Genomic DNA, 16,754 nt, shown 5'->3' on the forward strand with positions numbered 1-16,754 from the left:
CCGCTCTTAACCACTACGCCACACTGGCTCTCCATCTAGGAGCCCATCTAGGAGAAGGAAAACTCTGATCCTGAACCTCCATTGTCTTTCAGTTACAGATAGGTAGCCGTGTTGGTCTGCCATAGTCAAAATAAAAAAATTCCTTCCAGTAGCACCTTAAAGACCAACTAAGTTAGTTCTTGGTATGAGCTTTCGTGTGCATGCACACTTCTTCAGATACACTGAAACAGAAGTTGTCAGATCCTTCTATATAGTGAGAAGGTGGGGAGGAGTATTACTCAGAAGGGTGGTGGGAATGGGAGATTGGCAGATAGCTGAGATGAGCCTGTTGACGACTCTTAACGACTGCAATAGGTCTTACAGGAAAAGGCAAGGGGTGAGAAGGTGAGAAATGGCTTAGTCATGTATAATGAGATAAGAATCCAATGTCTCTGTTCAGACCAGGTCTCTCCATGGTTTTAAGTTTAGTAATGAGTTGCAATTCAGCAGCTTCTCTTTCCAGTCTATTTCTGAAATTCCTTTGTAGTAAAACAACTACTTTGAGATCTTGTATAGAATGTCCTGGGAGATTGAAGTGTTCTCCTACTGGTTTCTCTGTTTTGTGATTCTTGATGTCAGATTTATGTCCGTTTATTCTTTGGCGTAAGGTTTGGCCTGTTTGTCCAATATAGAGAGCTGAAGGACACTGTTGGCATTTGATGGCATACACAATGTTAGACGATGAGCAATTAAATAGTCCACTGTCTTGTGGGACACCTTCGAGAGAAGAAAAAGCTCAGGAATAAACCTTACACAAATCCAGAGTGGAATCCCTAAGATGGTTGCATGGTGCCTCTCGGAAGTCCATTTCGTTGTCTCTTGAGACAGAGAGATGCCAACCACAACATCAATATGCCCCTTTTTCCTCAAGATGGTGCATATAGTTCTCTTCCTCCACATTTTATCCTCACAACTACCCTGTGAGGTAGGCTAGGCCTGGCCCAAGGTCACCCTTGTGAGATTCAAGGCTGAGTGCAGAGTCAAACCCTGGTCTCCCAGGTCATAGCCCAAAGGGAGATGGGGTGGAAGGGAGGGAGAGAGGGAGAGGGGGGTGGCCAAAAGACAGGAATAGGGAATGTTAGAAAGAGAGGGGAAAGGGTGGAGCGGAAAAGGGTGTCAGAAGGAGAGAAAAAAGTAAGACAGCAGCTACATGTGGAGGAGCGGGGAATCGAACCTGGTTCACCAGATTACAAGACTACACCACACTGGCTCTCTAACTCTCTAACTCTGAGTCCAAGTCAAGATTTTGGGTCCACCCAGTTCAGTGCTGTCTGCACAGTCTGCACTAACAGCGTCTCTCCAGGATTCCAGCTCCTAACTAAAGTTTTTGGGGAGTGAATCTGCTCTGGTTCGCCAGAAGTGGCTTAGTCATGCTGGCCACGTGACCCGGAAGCTGTACGCCGGCTCCCTCGGCCAATAAAGCGAGATGAGCGCCGCAACCCCAGAGTCGGCCACGACTGGACCTAATGGTCAGGGGTCCCTTTTCCCTTTCCCTTTACAGGGTACTACTACTACTACTACTACTATTATTATTACTTCAGCATTTCCCTCCTCTGGTGACTTTTCAGGAAGTGAAATACTTCGCAGGCAATGTGGACCGTCATCAGAGAGTTTTGAGGAGCTGATGTTTATTGACAACTTTGGTAACAATTCAAGTCTTGCTCTCCTTCCAGGTGTTTTTTCCCCCAATATTGTGATTCTCTAGTATTGAAGCATATTCGAGGTGGCTCTTACATTACAGGGGTGATGTGTGTTCTGATTTCTCCAGAGGAGGCATAGGTGGACTCGGCCCTCTAGATGTTTTTGGGACTACAACTCCCTTCATCCCTGACCACTGGTCCTGTTAGCTAGGGATGATGGGAGTTGTAGTCCCAAAGCATCTGGAGGGCCGAGTTTGCCTGCTCCAGGGGCTCTTATCAAGGGGTTGGCAAAATGTAATAGTCCTCAGCCTAATTGCAAAAGGCCTCAGGCACATTATCGGTTCAGGCTCAGCTCACTGAGCATGGAGGAAAAGAAAGAGAGAGAACAAGATGGGGAAAAGGGAGATGGGGTGGAAGGGAGGGAGAGAGGGAGAGGGGGGTGGCCGAAAGAGAGGAATAGGGAATGTTAGAAAGAGAGGGGAAAGGGTGGAGCGGAAAAGGGTGTCAGAAGGAGAGAAAAAAGTAAGACAGAAAATGTGAGAGAAAAATCTAGCAGAAAGAGAAAGTAGGTCTCCAGTCCCACCCCCCAACAAAAGCCTGTTCCCTTTTTACCCGTGATTTCCCGAAAAGCTCAACATCTTTTTGCACTCCCCTAACAAAAATCCTGTATGGGACACTGGTGGCACTGTGGGTTAAACCACAGAGCCTAGGGCTTGCCAATCAGAAGGTCAGCGGTTCGAATCCCTGCAATGGGGTGAGCTCCCATTGCTTGGTCCCAGCTCCTGCCAACCTAGCAGTTCGAAAGCACACCAAAGTGCAAGTAGATAAATAGGTACCACTCCAGCGGGAAGGTAAACGGCGTTTCCGTGTGCTGCTCTGGTTCACCAGAAGCAGCTTAGTCATGCTGGTCACATGACTTGGAAGCTGTACACTGGCTCCCTCGGCTAATAAAGCGAGATGAGCGCCACAACTCCAGAGTCGTCCGCGACTGGACCTAATGGTCAGGGGGTCCCTTTACCTTTAACAAAAATCCTGGCTGTTTTCATGCTCTAACCTCTGCCATCTGAAATCATGCAGGTAGAACCAGCCTTTCTACACCCACATGCCAACGCACCTGAGGGATGCTAACATATCAGTCAGTCCTCTCATGTGTCTTATTCCCCACTCTAATATGCAATATTTTTCGCTCCATAAGACGCATCCGAATACAAGACGCACCTAGTTTTTAGAGGAGGAAAACAAGAAAATAAATATTCTGAACGAAACAGTGGATGTATGATTTTTCTGGTTCATGCTGTGGCCACAGACATGACATGTGATTGGACGGTGAGTTTGGGGTACCCCAATGCAAAAATCCTGAGAATCCATGTGGATCCGTGCTTTGTAACCACGTTTTTGTGCCATTGCGGCCCCATGAAACAGTGGATGTGTGATTTTTTTGGTGCAGGCTGTAGCCACAGACATGCTATGTGATCTGATGGTGAATTTGGCTCCAGGGACCACACATTCGCTTCATAAGACGCACAGATATTTCCCCTTACTTTTTAGGAGGAAAAAAGTGCGTCTTATGGAGCGAAAAATACAGTGTACAGCAGTATCAGGCAGAATGCTTTCCCCAGACTGTTTACACTCCAGTAGTTTGGAGGAGGTGTAAATACTATCCTGTGGGCGGAAATGACTGCCCACAGAAAGCTAGCATATCAGGGACAGGATTTCAGCCTTCCTAGTCTATGTTTCTTTTCTGGAGGAATAGCTGGACATACACACAGGGCAGCAGAAGCCAGAGGTCAAATCCACATGTTGCTTCCTGGGTAGCCCAGTCATCAGCTCTTAGCCTGTCCTCCCTCACAGGGTTGTTGTGTGAGGATGAGAGGGGGAGAACCGTATACTTGAACTTCTTGGAAAAGTGGGGTGGGAATGGGTTGAATGGGTTGAATGAGTGAATATATATGCAGCCTGAAATGGTACAGTTCGAGGAAGAGTTTGACCGCTTGATTCTGCTGATTGTATAAACCAGGGTTTCTCAAACTTAGGCCTCCAGCGGTTTGTGGACTACAATTCCTATCATCCCTGACCACTGGTCCTGCTAGCTAGGGATGATGGGAGTTGAAGTCCAACAACAGTTAGAGACCCAAGTTTAGGAAACCCTGGTATCTTGTTGTTGTTGTTTAGTCGTGTCCGCCTCTTCGTGACCCCCTGGACCAGAGCACTCCAGGCACTCCTGTTTTCCACTGCCTCCCGCAGTTTGCTCAAACTCATGCTGATAGCTTCGAGAACACTGTCCAACCATCTCGTCCTCTGTCGTCCCCTTCTCCTTGTGCCCTCCATCTTTCCCAACATCAGGGTCTTTTCCAGGGAGTCTTCTCTTCTCATGAGGTGGCCAAAGTCTTGGAGCCTCAGCTTCAGGATCTGTCCTTCCAGTGAGCACTCAGGGCTGATTTCCTTCAGAATGGAGAGGTTGGATCTTCTTGAAGTCCATGGGACTCTCAAGAGTCTCCTCCAGCACCATAATTCAAAAGCATCAATTCTTCGGTGACCAGCCTTCTTTATGGTCCAGCTCTCACCTCCATACATCACTACTGGGAAAACCATAATTATACAGACCTTTGTTGGCAAGGTGATGTCTCTGCTTTTTAAGATGCTGTCTAGGTTTGTCATTGCTTTTCTTCAAATGGTTCCAAACAAAGCAAGAGGGGTGTGGGCTGTGGCTGAGGAGGAACAGAAGCAATTGTAGCCTAAGAACCAAGACTTTAGAGTAGCCTTCCCTAACCAAGTTGGGGGAGACAGCTGTAGAGTAGGCATGCGGCAAACTCTTAGTAGCCTTCAAGTAATCAGCTTGGAAGTGGTGAATGAAGTTGGGGTTTTTTTTAAAGAAATTGCACCACCATCATCATCATCACTTTTCGTTTGTATACCGCCTTTCTATCTTACAATACTCAAGGCGGTTTGCAAGCTGAGGAAACAAAGAATGTACACCTTATAACAATCTCATGCAATACAAAAATGTGATAATAAAACAACTTTAAAATAAGCAATCTACATCAAATAAAGTAACATTCAACAATCATTAGAATAGTATAGAATAATAATATCAGCATATAAAAATTAAACAGAAACCCACTCTTAACGATTACAATAAATAATTTCGAAACTGCAGTCAATAAAACAACAGCAAGCCGCAGTTCATAAAATAATACAGTACAAATTGAGAAGCAGAGACTGGAGGGTGGGGCAAGGCAGGTGGAAGAAGGCCTTGCTTGATGGAGTCCCTCCCCATGGCTTAATGGGAGATCACATGTTGCACTTGCAGAAGGTCCTGTGTTCAAATCCTACCATCTCTAGTTAGCAGGATCTCATGTTCCCAGGTCAGGGAGAGCATTTTCCTGAAAGCCATTTCCCCATCGGAACAGGTAGCAACAGTCGAGACCAAGGTTTCCCGAATTTGGGGCTCCAGCTGATTTTGGACTACAATTCCCATCACCCCTGACCACTGGTCCTGCTAACTAGGGGCAATGTGAGGTGTAGTCCAAAAGCAGCAAGTTTGGGAACCCTGGGCTAGACTAACCAATAAGAGAGCTTCTCATGGGAAATCCCTTTCACATCTGCAGGAAGGTGTTTCCTCCCTTTCCCTTCTCCCTTTCCCCTATTCCTCAAATTAAACCTGGCGACTCAGAAGGGTTCTCTCCTCCCCTCTAGACCATAAAGTGCCACAGGCAAAAGTAGAAGTCTCCTGGAGTGTGTGTGTTGTACTCTTAAGAAAGGCCAGAAATGGCTAATGTCTCCCGACTCTCTCCTAATCCCCTTAAAATATCTGCCTGAGATAATATTGGTTGGGGAATGGAATTGGTGTGTGTGCATGTAAGAGGGAGGGATCAACTCATTCATGTATTTTATTGCATCTGTCTCCCACTTTTTTCTCCAAGGTGGTCACATGGATCTCTTCCCCACCCCCTCCTTGTTTAATCTCCACAACAAGTCTGTGAGGTTGGTTAGGCTGAGAGGCAGCAACTGCGGCCCAAGGTCATCCAGTGAGATTCAGGGCTAAGTGGAGATTAAGGTCCGTATGGTTAAAGCTATGGTTTTCCCAGTAGTGATGTATGGAAGTGAGAGCTGGACCATAAAGAAGGCTGGTCGCCAAATAATGGATGCTTTTGAATTATGGTGCTGGAGGAGACTCTTGAGAGTCCCATGGACTGTGAGGAGATCAAACCTCTCCATTCTGAAGGAAATCAGCCCTGAGTGCTCATTGGAAGGACAGATCCTGAAGCTGAGGCTCCAAAACTTTGGCCACCTCATGAGAAGAGAAGACTCCCTGGGAAAGACCCTGATGTTGGGAAAGATGGAGGACACAAGGAGAAGGGGACGACAGAGATGGTTGGACAGTGTTCTCGAAGCTACCAGCATGAGTTTGACCAAACTGCGGGAGGCAGTGGAAGACAGGAGTGCCTGGCGTGCTTTGGTCCAGGGGGTCACGAAGAGTCGGACACGACTAAACGACTAAACAACAACTCCTCCCAGGTCTTAGTCCAACACGCTAACCGCTATGCCACCTTCGTCTCCATGGGGCTTCATATGCCCAGTGACAGGAACTGGGCATATGAAGAGCAACAAAACTGATCCCCTCAGTTCATGCCTGCTCTTTCTCAGAAGGCCGGCTGACATCACCACATTCTTCATTTGTTACATTTAACCTTGATTCATGCAATGAAAGGGTAGTTCAATGCTGTACTCTCCAGATCTTGTTGGACTCTTACTGACCACAGCTAGCAAAGCTAATGGTTTTTTTGGGGGGGGGGTGAAGGTCAGAGTATCTGAAGGGTGTGGTGTTGGCTACCCCCACCTTACAGTAACTTAAAGTAGAACCTCCCCCTTTTAAAACAAAAAACAGTTAATGCATCATCCAAAATTAAACACCTCAAGGTCACATGGAAACCAGTGGGACCTAAAGGTGTTTCTCTTTGTTTGAATTGTTATTGAACGTGTGCCAAAATTTTGAGGCCTATTTTAAACAAAGGATGAGCAAACCTAACCCTATATAAAGAGTAAAGGGACCCCTGACCATTAGGTCCAGTCATGGACAACTCTGGGGTTGTGGCGCTCATCTCGCTTCATTGGCCGAGGGAGTCGGCGTACAGCTTCTGGGTCATGTGGCCGGCATGACTTAAGCCGCTTCTGGCGAACCAGAGCAATGCACGGAAATGCCGTTTACTTTCCCGCTGGAGTGGTACCTATTTATCTACTTGCACTTTGTGCTTTCAAACTGCTAGGTTGGCAGGAACAGGGACTGAGCAACGGGAGCTCACCCCGTCACGGGGATTCGAATCGCCAACCTCGTGGTTGGCAAGTCCTAGGCTCTGTGGTTTAACCCACAGCGCCACATCCTGAACCCTATATAGTGATGAAGAAATACAACCTGTACCGCTGATGATGATTGTTAACCTGTACAGCACATAGGCAACAATTATTCACGCAATTAATATTCCTGTTCAAAAACAATTTTTCACTATTTATCAAATTTGTGAGAATAAAACTACTTACAAAGTGCCATGCAAACTTATAAGCTATCTAAAATAAAATGAGCTTGCAGTTTTTGTTTTTGTTTTTTTCTTGTTTTTTAGGTAAGTTCAAGAAGAAGGTAGGTTCCCGGGAACATTGTTGAACTTACTTACCTTCTTCCTAGTAAAATCGAACACTGCAAGTTCATTTTATTTTAGATAACTTATAAGTTTTCATAAGCCTGTACAGTGGCAGGGGGATGAAAGCAGATCTCTCTGCTTCTCCCTCCCTCCCTCCCTCCTTCCTCTCCCCCCTTCCCAATTTCTATATCACCTTCCCCACAAATCTCTCCCGTGACTGACCCACAGGCAAGATGTTTGGTCTAAAGTCAATTGCTCCCTATTGGACTGAACCGGATTGGTCCTCCAATTCTCTATTAGCCCATATTTACAGTAATATGCAAATGTTAAAAATTTGGTGGAGAGGGAAGGCTTGCTATTGGGGGGGGGCGGGGAAAGTCTGCTGTCTAGCATGTTACCCGGTTTCGGCTTATCTGGGCTGGGGAATCCGGAGTGTATCAAAGCCGATTTGACTCGACCCGGATTTCCACTGATTTTCACCTCGTCGCCTTGAAATTTCTAATAAACACGCAGTGGAAGCCGCAAAGACCCACAGGGCGAAATGGCAAGGCGTCGGCGAGGTTTCTGGGGAAGTATAAATGGACCCCAAGGCCTGGGGGGCTTTTTTGGGGGGACGACTTCTAGTGATCCGGATCCAGATCGGCTCAAAGCATCCCCAAACAAATTTGAAATCAAGTTCCCTTCTGAAAGCGTCTTTGGAGTCCAGAAACAGAGGTTTCATTGGTTTGTGTTTTATTCCTCCCCCAGGGAAGAAGTTAGATATTCTCTCAGAAATATGAGTTGCATTGCTGTGTTAGGGCGAAAAGCGTCGGCCAAAGTTTGGGGGATAAAATGGGGCTGTGAAATAAATAATAAATAAATAAATAACAGGTGCAACTCATTTGTAAAAGCAAAATCTCCAAACGCCACAGGATGGGACTTCTCCTAAGAAATGTGCGGCCCCAACCTAAATCGTGTGTGTAAATTCTTTTTCACTATCAAGACAGGTCTCTGCCCCAAGGAGGCCCCAGATTGCAATACTCATTTTATTGAGGGGGGGAATGGGGGGTGTTTTACTGGAATATTTATAATGGGGCTTACTCACAAATTATTGTAATCCGAGTTGGGAATCCGGAGCGTGCCAAATCCGGTTTGGTTTAACCCACGTTCAGTCCAGACCCGGGAGCAGCAAAGAGAGTTTTGCTGCTTTCTATAGGGTTTTTCCTTTCCAGCTTTTCAGAACCGCCTTGTCGAAAGAGCCATTTCTAAATCTGTCCTCAGATCCAACCCGTTGCCTCTCCCCTACCCCGCATTAAGACCCAACACGAAAGCTTTGCCCGAGCACCCATCCTTTGGTGGCTGAAGCCGATGGGATTTTTGCGCAGCTCCGGAGCGCATAGGATTGCAGCCAAAAGGAAACTCCCGCAGATGGGAGAGCAAGGAGTCCTTTCTGAAGGGATCTTGAGCCTGCAATCCTAAAGCGCGCAGCTTCTCTGAGGCTTATTTCATCAAGAACAAACGCAACACAGGATCCTGCTGCAAGCGCGCTACTGAGGTCTAAAGTTTGCGCGGAGCACTGGTGTGAAAAATGTCGATACACGTAGTCGCTTGTCTGAACGTTTCAGGGGACTGATGTTATATTTACTCCGGCAAAGGTGGGAATTATTATTATTATTATTATTATTATTATTATTATTATTATTATTATTATTATTATATATTTGGCTTAAGAAGGCACATTGCTTTTGCCCAGTGGAGCGATCTCAGTGTGTCGGTGCCGTTGGGCGAATGTAGGATACCATTCCCCGTTGCTTGTTGATTAAAAGTGCCCTGTGTATTTAAAGCACGCGCAGCGCGATCCTAAGCAGGTTTGAATGCAAGAGCAAAACAAAACTCTGAAGCAAGCTCCCCCCCCCCTTGCCGGCAGTACAGTCTTTTATCATTTACACTGCCCTAGGAAAGAGCTCCGTTGAAGCCAGTGGGACTTACTTCAGAGTAAAGCCGGGCGCGAGGGATCCGAGCCCTTCCTGCCTTGGGCTCCAAAAGAACCCTCTAGATGTCTCCCCAACCTGACCCCAGAGTTTGATGTACCCTCCTGCGGGGGGGGGGGAGGAGGAGGAGATAGCCTTTGGGGTCTGGGATAAATTTGGAGGAAAAGAGCAAATTTATCCCCGCCTTGAGCTATACTTCACTCAAGGGGGGGAGGGAAGGAAGGAAGGAAGGAAGGAAGGAAGGAAGGAAGGAAGGAAGGAAGGAAGGAAGGAAGGAAGAAAGAAAGAAAGAAAGAAAGAAAGAAATGGAACGAGACAATAAAAGGACCCTGCTAACCTTTTCTTGTCGGGGGAGGGATTGACCATATGCTTAAAATGAGTGGACGTGGATTGCAGAGTGCGGGGGGGGGTGCGCATCGCTTCCCCGAGGGTTCAGGTAGGAGCTTTCCTGCCTCCCCCCGACGGCTGACACCGATGTATCTGCGTTAGGGTTAATGCCCCCCCCCCGCCCAGCCCTTATTAATTGACTCCGTGTTTGGCTAAAGTCTGTAATCTTCTCCTCCGCCGCACCATTAAAAACAGGTTGCCTTTTTCAATTAAGAGCTGCCTTCAGCCCCACAGTCAATTCTCCTAATGACAATACATTATATTTTCACTGTTCTCTCTCTCCCCCCCCACCCCCAACTACACACACAACCCCCAACTCCGAAAGAATGGGAAATCCTACGTTTTCATTAGATGTGATTAGCGAGAAAGTCCAAGAGGGAGGGAGATGATTTTTTTTTAAGGGGGGGTTCTTGTCTGAACTAAATACCGGGGCCTTCTTCTTGTGTATTATTATTATTAAACCACCACGCTTTTAAATAAATTGGGATTTCGTACAGAAAGCCGGAAGGGCGGGGAGGCTGGCCGTTGTGGCTCGCTTCAGATTAAATGCAGAATATTGCATTGCATCTATTGCACAGCGATGGTCATTTAACCGACCTGATCAGATCCTGTGTTGGGGGGTGAGGTGCGAGGGAATTGGGCGAGAGAATGATTATGATTATTTTTTTTAAACCAACTTCCCTCCACTCTTAGCTGCAATTATTCGGGTAAAACTTTTTTAAAAAAAATAAAATAAATCCCTCCCTTCTCCTTCCCCAAACCCTGATTTAGTTCGCATACATTAAAAGCGCGGAGATCAAGTTTTGAAATGGCCTCTCACTTTTGGAGAATGCTCAGCTTTGGAGAACAAATAAACCGGTTTAATCAGCCAGAAACGCGGGATAAATGGGGAGAGCGATCTAGATTTACACATTAGGGGTTCGGGGAGAGGCGATTGTTGTTGTTGTTTTGATTTTCGCTCAACCACCCCAGGTTGAAGCATTTTGGGGAGAAAGTCCGTTTTTGGCCGACTTCGCCAGCATCCTGAATTCCCTTCCCAGTCTTGCGGTTTTGGAAGCAGCGGACCCTGCGTGATGGGAAAGGGGGGAAAACTCCTAAAAGTCGAGACATTTCTTCGCATGGGATTTAAGGAGCTTCGAAAGACCTCTAAGCATTCCTCTTTGCTTTCTTTTCCATTTTAAGGTCTTGAAGGATAGGAGAAGGAACGTATGTTGGAAAGAGTTTTAGCTTTTCCCCGGGAGCCGGCACTGTAAATATTTAATTCAAAATTCACCTCTCGACTTTTACAAGTCAGATATTATTTTCGACGGGGTGGGAGAGTGTTTCAAATAATTTACATTTGTTGGTGGTTGGGAGAGGATTTGGAAATAGGCAAGAGGTCAGCTCGGAATAGCAGCCCGGATGGAAAAGGTGAAGAAAAATAAAACCTCTCTTCTGGCAAAAAAAGAAAAAGGGAAAATTAATTAGATAGATATAGAAATTCATTTTGTTTTGGGGTTGTTGCTTTTTACAAACAGCTCTCCCTCCTTCGTTTACTTCTATAAAACAGTGTTTTGTTAGATTAAAAATAAAAAGAAACCTAAACTGAACAGTCCCCTATGCTATCAAGCAGGGGCTAGAAAAAAGTTTTGTGTCCCCCCCCCAATTTAGTTTTCTGTTTCCCTCCGATTAAACTCTTCCTCATCGACATTATATGGCATCGATTCTCCAAATAAATGATGGGTTGTAATTAGAAAAATAAATAAATCCAAAGATAGAGAGAGAAAGTTGGGGGGGGGCGTTTGTGGGAGACGCGCCTTATAAAGAAACTTTTCTTAGACGTGGAAATAAAGGTTCTGTTTTGGCGGGGAGGGGAGGTTACAAACGAAAAAGATTAGAGATTGTCTCGAACTGCTTTAAAAGCCTCTCCGGGGTAGCCTTTTCTTCTTCCTCACAGCCTCCCCACCCCCACCCCCCTCTCGCTTTGGGCTGGTTAGATCCTTCTCTCCCCTCCCCCCACCCGCTTCCTCTCCCTCTCTTTTCTATCAAGTTTGCCAACACACGCAAATATATTGGACTGTAATGGTTGTTTTATATGGAGACTGGATTATTGAAGGCGGTGGCTGCGCGGAGCCAGACGGGCAGAGGAATCAGGCGAGGCGGGAGTGGCTAAAATAAAATAGAATAAGGGGAATTGCCACCTCCCGCGCGCCCCTCCAAGTCCCGCGCGCAGCCTCCGCCCGATCCACATCTCACTTCAGAGGTGTGCAGCGGAAGGATGCGCTCAGCGGGGCGCGCTCCCGTCTCCAGCCAAAGGGGCTTCCTTAATTCGGTCCGAGCGGCGCCCGTCGAGGCACTAGGCTTGGAAGCGAAGCGCGCTGCTCTCAGATCCCAAGAGGAAGCAGGAGAATAGGATTCAGCTGAGAACTTCGGTTTGTTGTGCTTAGGATCTCGGGGTGTTTTAGGAGGGCTGAGGATTTGCCGGGTCGAGTTAAAAAACAAGGGTACTTGATGAGGAGCGCATGAGCGCACATCCCATCGCTTGAGCTGAGGGGGTTTGTGGGGGGGGGGTCAGCGGTGTGTGTGTGTGTGCCAGTCACTGCTTTGCCTCAGCTATTCCTCACAGGTTTTGCACACTCCCCTCCAGTGTGCCTGGAGCATGCGAGGCGCGCACGTGCTTCTGCGGGAAGACTTTTGCACCCTCGGCCAACGCAAAGCGATTTTCTGATATTAAAAGCGAAGCGAAAGATCGCGACAACTTTCACAGTTGCTTCGGAGTTCATGGCTGAAGCGTTAGGAGCAGGCGCTCCGGAAAAGAGACGGTGTGAATCTAAAATAATGCCTCTAGTCTTGTCTACATATATGTGCTTAGGAAGAGGAAATCTGTGCAAATCTGGACATCATCTTTCGCACACTAAATTCAAACACTCAAACACATACCCACACACTGGCCCCATTCACCCACCTCCCCCATTTTCCCTGCAGAAGATATTATTATTATTATTATTATTATTATTATTATTATTATTAACAAATAAAATTAGAACATTCGATGCGCGCTAAAGCTGGACTAGATCTCCTGGGAAATTGACTAGACGCCGCCTCCTCTCTCTCTCTCCACCACCTTAACCTCAATTTACTGTGGTCGGAAGGCAAGCCGAGAGAGTCAAGGGTTAAAAAGAAGAAGTGAGAAAATCTCTGCTCATCTTCAAAGAAAGTTTGGGGAGAGTTTGGGAGGACGAGGCGCGGAGCGAGGCTCTGAACTGCGGAAGGGAAACCTGGTCGAGATGCCTTTCGGAGGAGGGTGCGCTCAGAAAGGGGTCTGGGGTGGTGGAAACGGCTCCTGTGGCTGGGGGGGGGGCGGAATGTGGTGGCGGCTATGTGCTAGAGGAGCTGGCTTGAGAGCTACCTTCCTGCCCTCCTCCAAATAAAAAACACACACACCCTTTCCTACTGGACCACTTTTTCCTTCGCCAATATGAGCAGCACTTGACAGGTTAAGTCAGTTAAACTTACAATAAAAGAAAACAAAGACCGGGGCATCATTTGGAGGAGCGCTGAAAAGTCCAAACCGGGGTGGGGCTGGGTAAGATGGGATGGGGGGGGGGTAGGGAGAAAGAGAGAGGGTGGGGGGAGGAATCCGGATCTTAAAACAGAGACTCGCAAAAGTAACTTACTGCGCGCTAGGAGTGAGCTTTTCTCTCGCCTCCTAGAAGGAGCTGGAACAGCCAAGTTTCCACGGCGCCTTATCCTGAGCTGATCCCGGCTTTGGGGCTGTAAAGATTCCCAACTGGACCAGGAAAAAAAATAGAGAAACTTGCGGAGAAAGGAGGAGGAAACGCTGGCTTTTTCTTCCCCCACTAAAACAAACAAAAAAAAAGCGCGACCCACTTTTTTTTCCAGATGAGGAAGACCTGCACCCCCCCAACCTTTCCCCCAACTTTTTCATCAGTTGCAAAAAAAGCCTTGCCGGTACCAGGCGCTGATCTCCCCAAACCCTGTGCAGATTCTATTCCACACACTAAAATCCCCCCTCGCTTCCCCCTTCTCCCCCCCTTTTCCGATCCAATCTTTCCCTTTTCCCTTTTCCTTTCCTCTCTCCTGCACTCCTTAATTTATTTATTTTTTGTCAGAGTCGTCTGGGCATCCGTATAGCTAAGCCTAAAGGAAAGGGCTGAAATTCTCTTTTGATAAAGCAGTGTTCTCTCAGCGACCCGGTTTTAAAACCTAAATCTATATTCAAATCTGGCTGAAGGTGTGTTCTGGGATTTATGAAAGCCTCTTAAAGGGGTAAATTTACCAAACCGTGACAAAATCACGGCGATCTTGCTTTTTTAGACATCTGAAGTGGATGGAGAATTTTAAAGAGCGAGGGAGAGCGGGCTGTTTATTTAAGGCGCCCAACACACAGCAGTCAGTGCCCATTTCTGGCCAGTTGATTTTATTAATGGCCGCGAGATTATGCCAAAGTTATTGGACCAGGGGGCAAAGGGGGCAAAGCAGTGGAGGGGAGAGGGGGGCGGAGAGGGAGAAAAGAGAGACTGGGAGCAGGGAGAAGGCAGGGAGAGCGTCGATTCTCCCGAGCTAGCCAGCTCGCTCTGAACACAAGAGAAGACCGAGCCGGCGACAAGAGAAGACCGAGCCAGTTCCAAAAAGCAGGTCCATTTCAGAAGCGCATCTTCGACCCCCGAAAACTGCTCATTACCAGGCTGGGGATAATGCTCTCCCACACTAGCGATGTGAAGTGGGAGCCTTCTCTATTTCCCTGCTTGGTTTGTTCATTGTCCAGATCTTCTTCCCAGTCCTCTTTCCCCAACTCCCAAAATTCCCCGCTGTCCGCTAACCTGCCCAAACTTTGTCCTGAGGTTCGCACGATTTGGATAGTGTTGTATTGTCTTGTGTTTTGGTTTGTTTGTTTGCTTAAATCCCATTTTGGTTTCAACAGAGCAGGCATTCCTTTCCAGGAAGAGCCTGGGAATAGGATGGAGTGTTTGTTGTAAGTAGGATTGGGGCGCAGGGGTGCAATCCGGTCAGGGCTGCGGCGAAGGAGTCCGGAGAAAGAGAGGGGGAGGGCGCCCATATGCCAGGATTGTTCTACCATAATGCACATTGCCATCTAAAGAGCGGGGGGGTCACGCAGGGCCCCCACCCCACCCACAATAAGACCATTAAGTCCAGAGTCTAAAATTGCCTAACTGCTGCACCGGTGTCGAAGGTCTTACACATACGCAGCAGCAACGCACAGGCGCACGTATTTGCAAAGAACTGTCGAGGGATGGTTGTGGATATTAATTCTTTGCTGGCTCGTTAAAAGGAGTTCTGTGGGGGCGACAAGGGTGGCGAGAGAAGGACTGGAGGCTTTTTATCTCCTCTCTGCTTGAACAGGGCCCCGCGGAACTCAAAAGTAGGAGGCAGCCAGACCCACACACACCAGCTTCTGAGTCCTTTCCAGATTTCCCCAGCCACCAAAGGGCGACAACTCTTGAACACAATCGAGAGAGGGTGTCCGGATTGTCTCCTTCCAGACTGCTCCCTGTGTACAGCCAGGCCACCTCGCCCCCATCGGAAAGGACAACGTTGGGTAGAAATGAATAAAGTTGAAATAAACCCACCACCAACAAAAATAAAATAAAATAAGAAATAGAAATGGGTTTCCAAAGGCAACCCAGTCAGAGATTGGTGGCTTCCCCTTTACAAATAGAAGAGGAGGGAGAGGAAAGTCATGGGTTGAAAATCGTTGGCTGGTATGCTTTGCAATAATTCGTTAATTGCAGTGGGAAACGCATTTGATTGCAACACATCCCCCGTCAGAAAGCGACATAAAGAGGCGATTTAATTGGAAGGACATCAATAGCGCAAAATGCCACATTCCACTAGCGTGACAGAGATCGAAAAGTTTTTATTAATTATTATTATTATTAATTATTATTATTATTTCTTGCGTGCAAATATGCACATCCTGTTGATGAGACATTCGGTTTGCTAGCTTCAGGATCGCCCGCAAAACCGACGGCGGCTGTCCAAGGGGGAGCAGCCAAATTATTTTGTGCAGCGCCGAGCATACATCGGTGAGGCAGTTGGAAGAGATCGCCCCTGTTCCCCAGCCCTGACGTGAAGCGGTTTGTGACGAAAAATTTCAGTTTAATCTGATTCCGTTTCATCCTGTTCCAGCGGCATATTGGATGGGAGGCCGGGCTTTCGAAGGCCTTTAAAAATAAAATAAATCGTACTGCTTTGCTGCCCGGCTCCAGACTTCGGAATGCGGCGGGTGATCTTCCTCTTTCGCTTGGTGGACTTTTCCAAGAAGGTCCACCGGGGGAGGGGGAAACCCACTCCCACCCCCATCCCCCAAATAATGTGAACAGTTCCTGGACAGTTCCTTGCAAAGTAGAGATATGTGTCTGCGTGGGGTGGGAACTGAGAGAAAGCCGATCATAAAATCATAGAATCTTAGAGTTGGAAGGGACCCCCAAGGTCATCTCTTCCAACCCCCTGCAAGGCAGGAATCTCAGCTAAAGCATCTATGATTGATGGCCATCCAACCTCTGCTTAAAAACCCCCAAGGAAGGAGACTCCACCACGGTATTCCAGGTGTAGTCCAACCAGTGGCGTAGCGTGGGTTGTCAGCACCCGGGGCAAGGCAAGTAATTTGCGCCCCCTAACCCTAACCCCTAGATGTTGCGCCCGGTGCGGCCAGCCCCCCCTGCACCCCCCACGCTACGCCACTGAGTCCAACTAAGGCAGAATGGAGTGGTACTATTACTTCCCTTGAGCACTATACTTCTTTTGATGCAGCCCAGAATAGCGTTGGCCTTTTTTGCTGCTGCATCACACTGTGGACTCATGTTCAGCTAGTGGTCCACCAAGACCCCCAGATCCTTTTCACACGCGCTGCTACTAAGCCAAGTGTCCCCCATCAATATTGGTATCCATGGAAAACTGCAGCTTTAGAATACAGTGGTACCTCGGGTTACAGACGCTTCAGGTTACAGACTCTGCTAACCCAGAAATAGTACCTCGGGTTAAGAACTTTGCTTCAGGATGAGAACAGAAATCGTGCGGCGGTGGTGTGGTGGCAGCGGGAGGCCCCATTAGCTACAGTG

Source organism: Podarcis vaucheri (genome assembly GCF_965113315.1).
Source record: "Podarcis vaucheri genome assembly, chromosome: 1".
Classification (NCBI taxonomy): Eukaryota; Metazoa; Chordata; class Lepidosauria; order Squamata; family Lacertidae; genus Podarcis; species Podarcis vaucheri.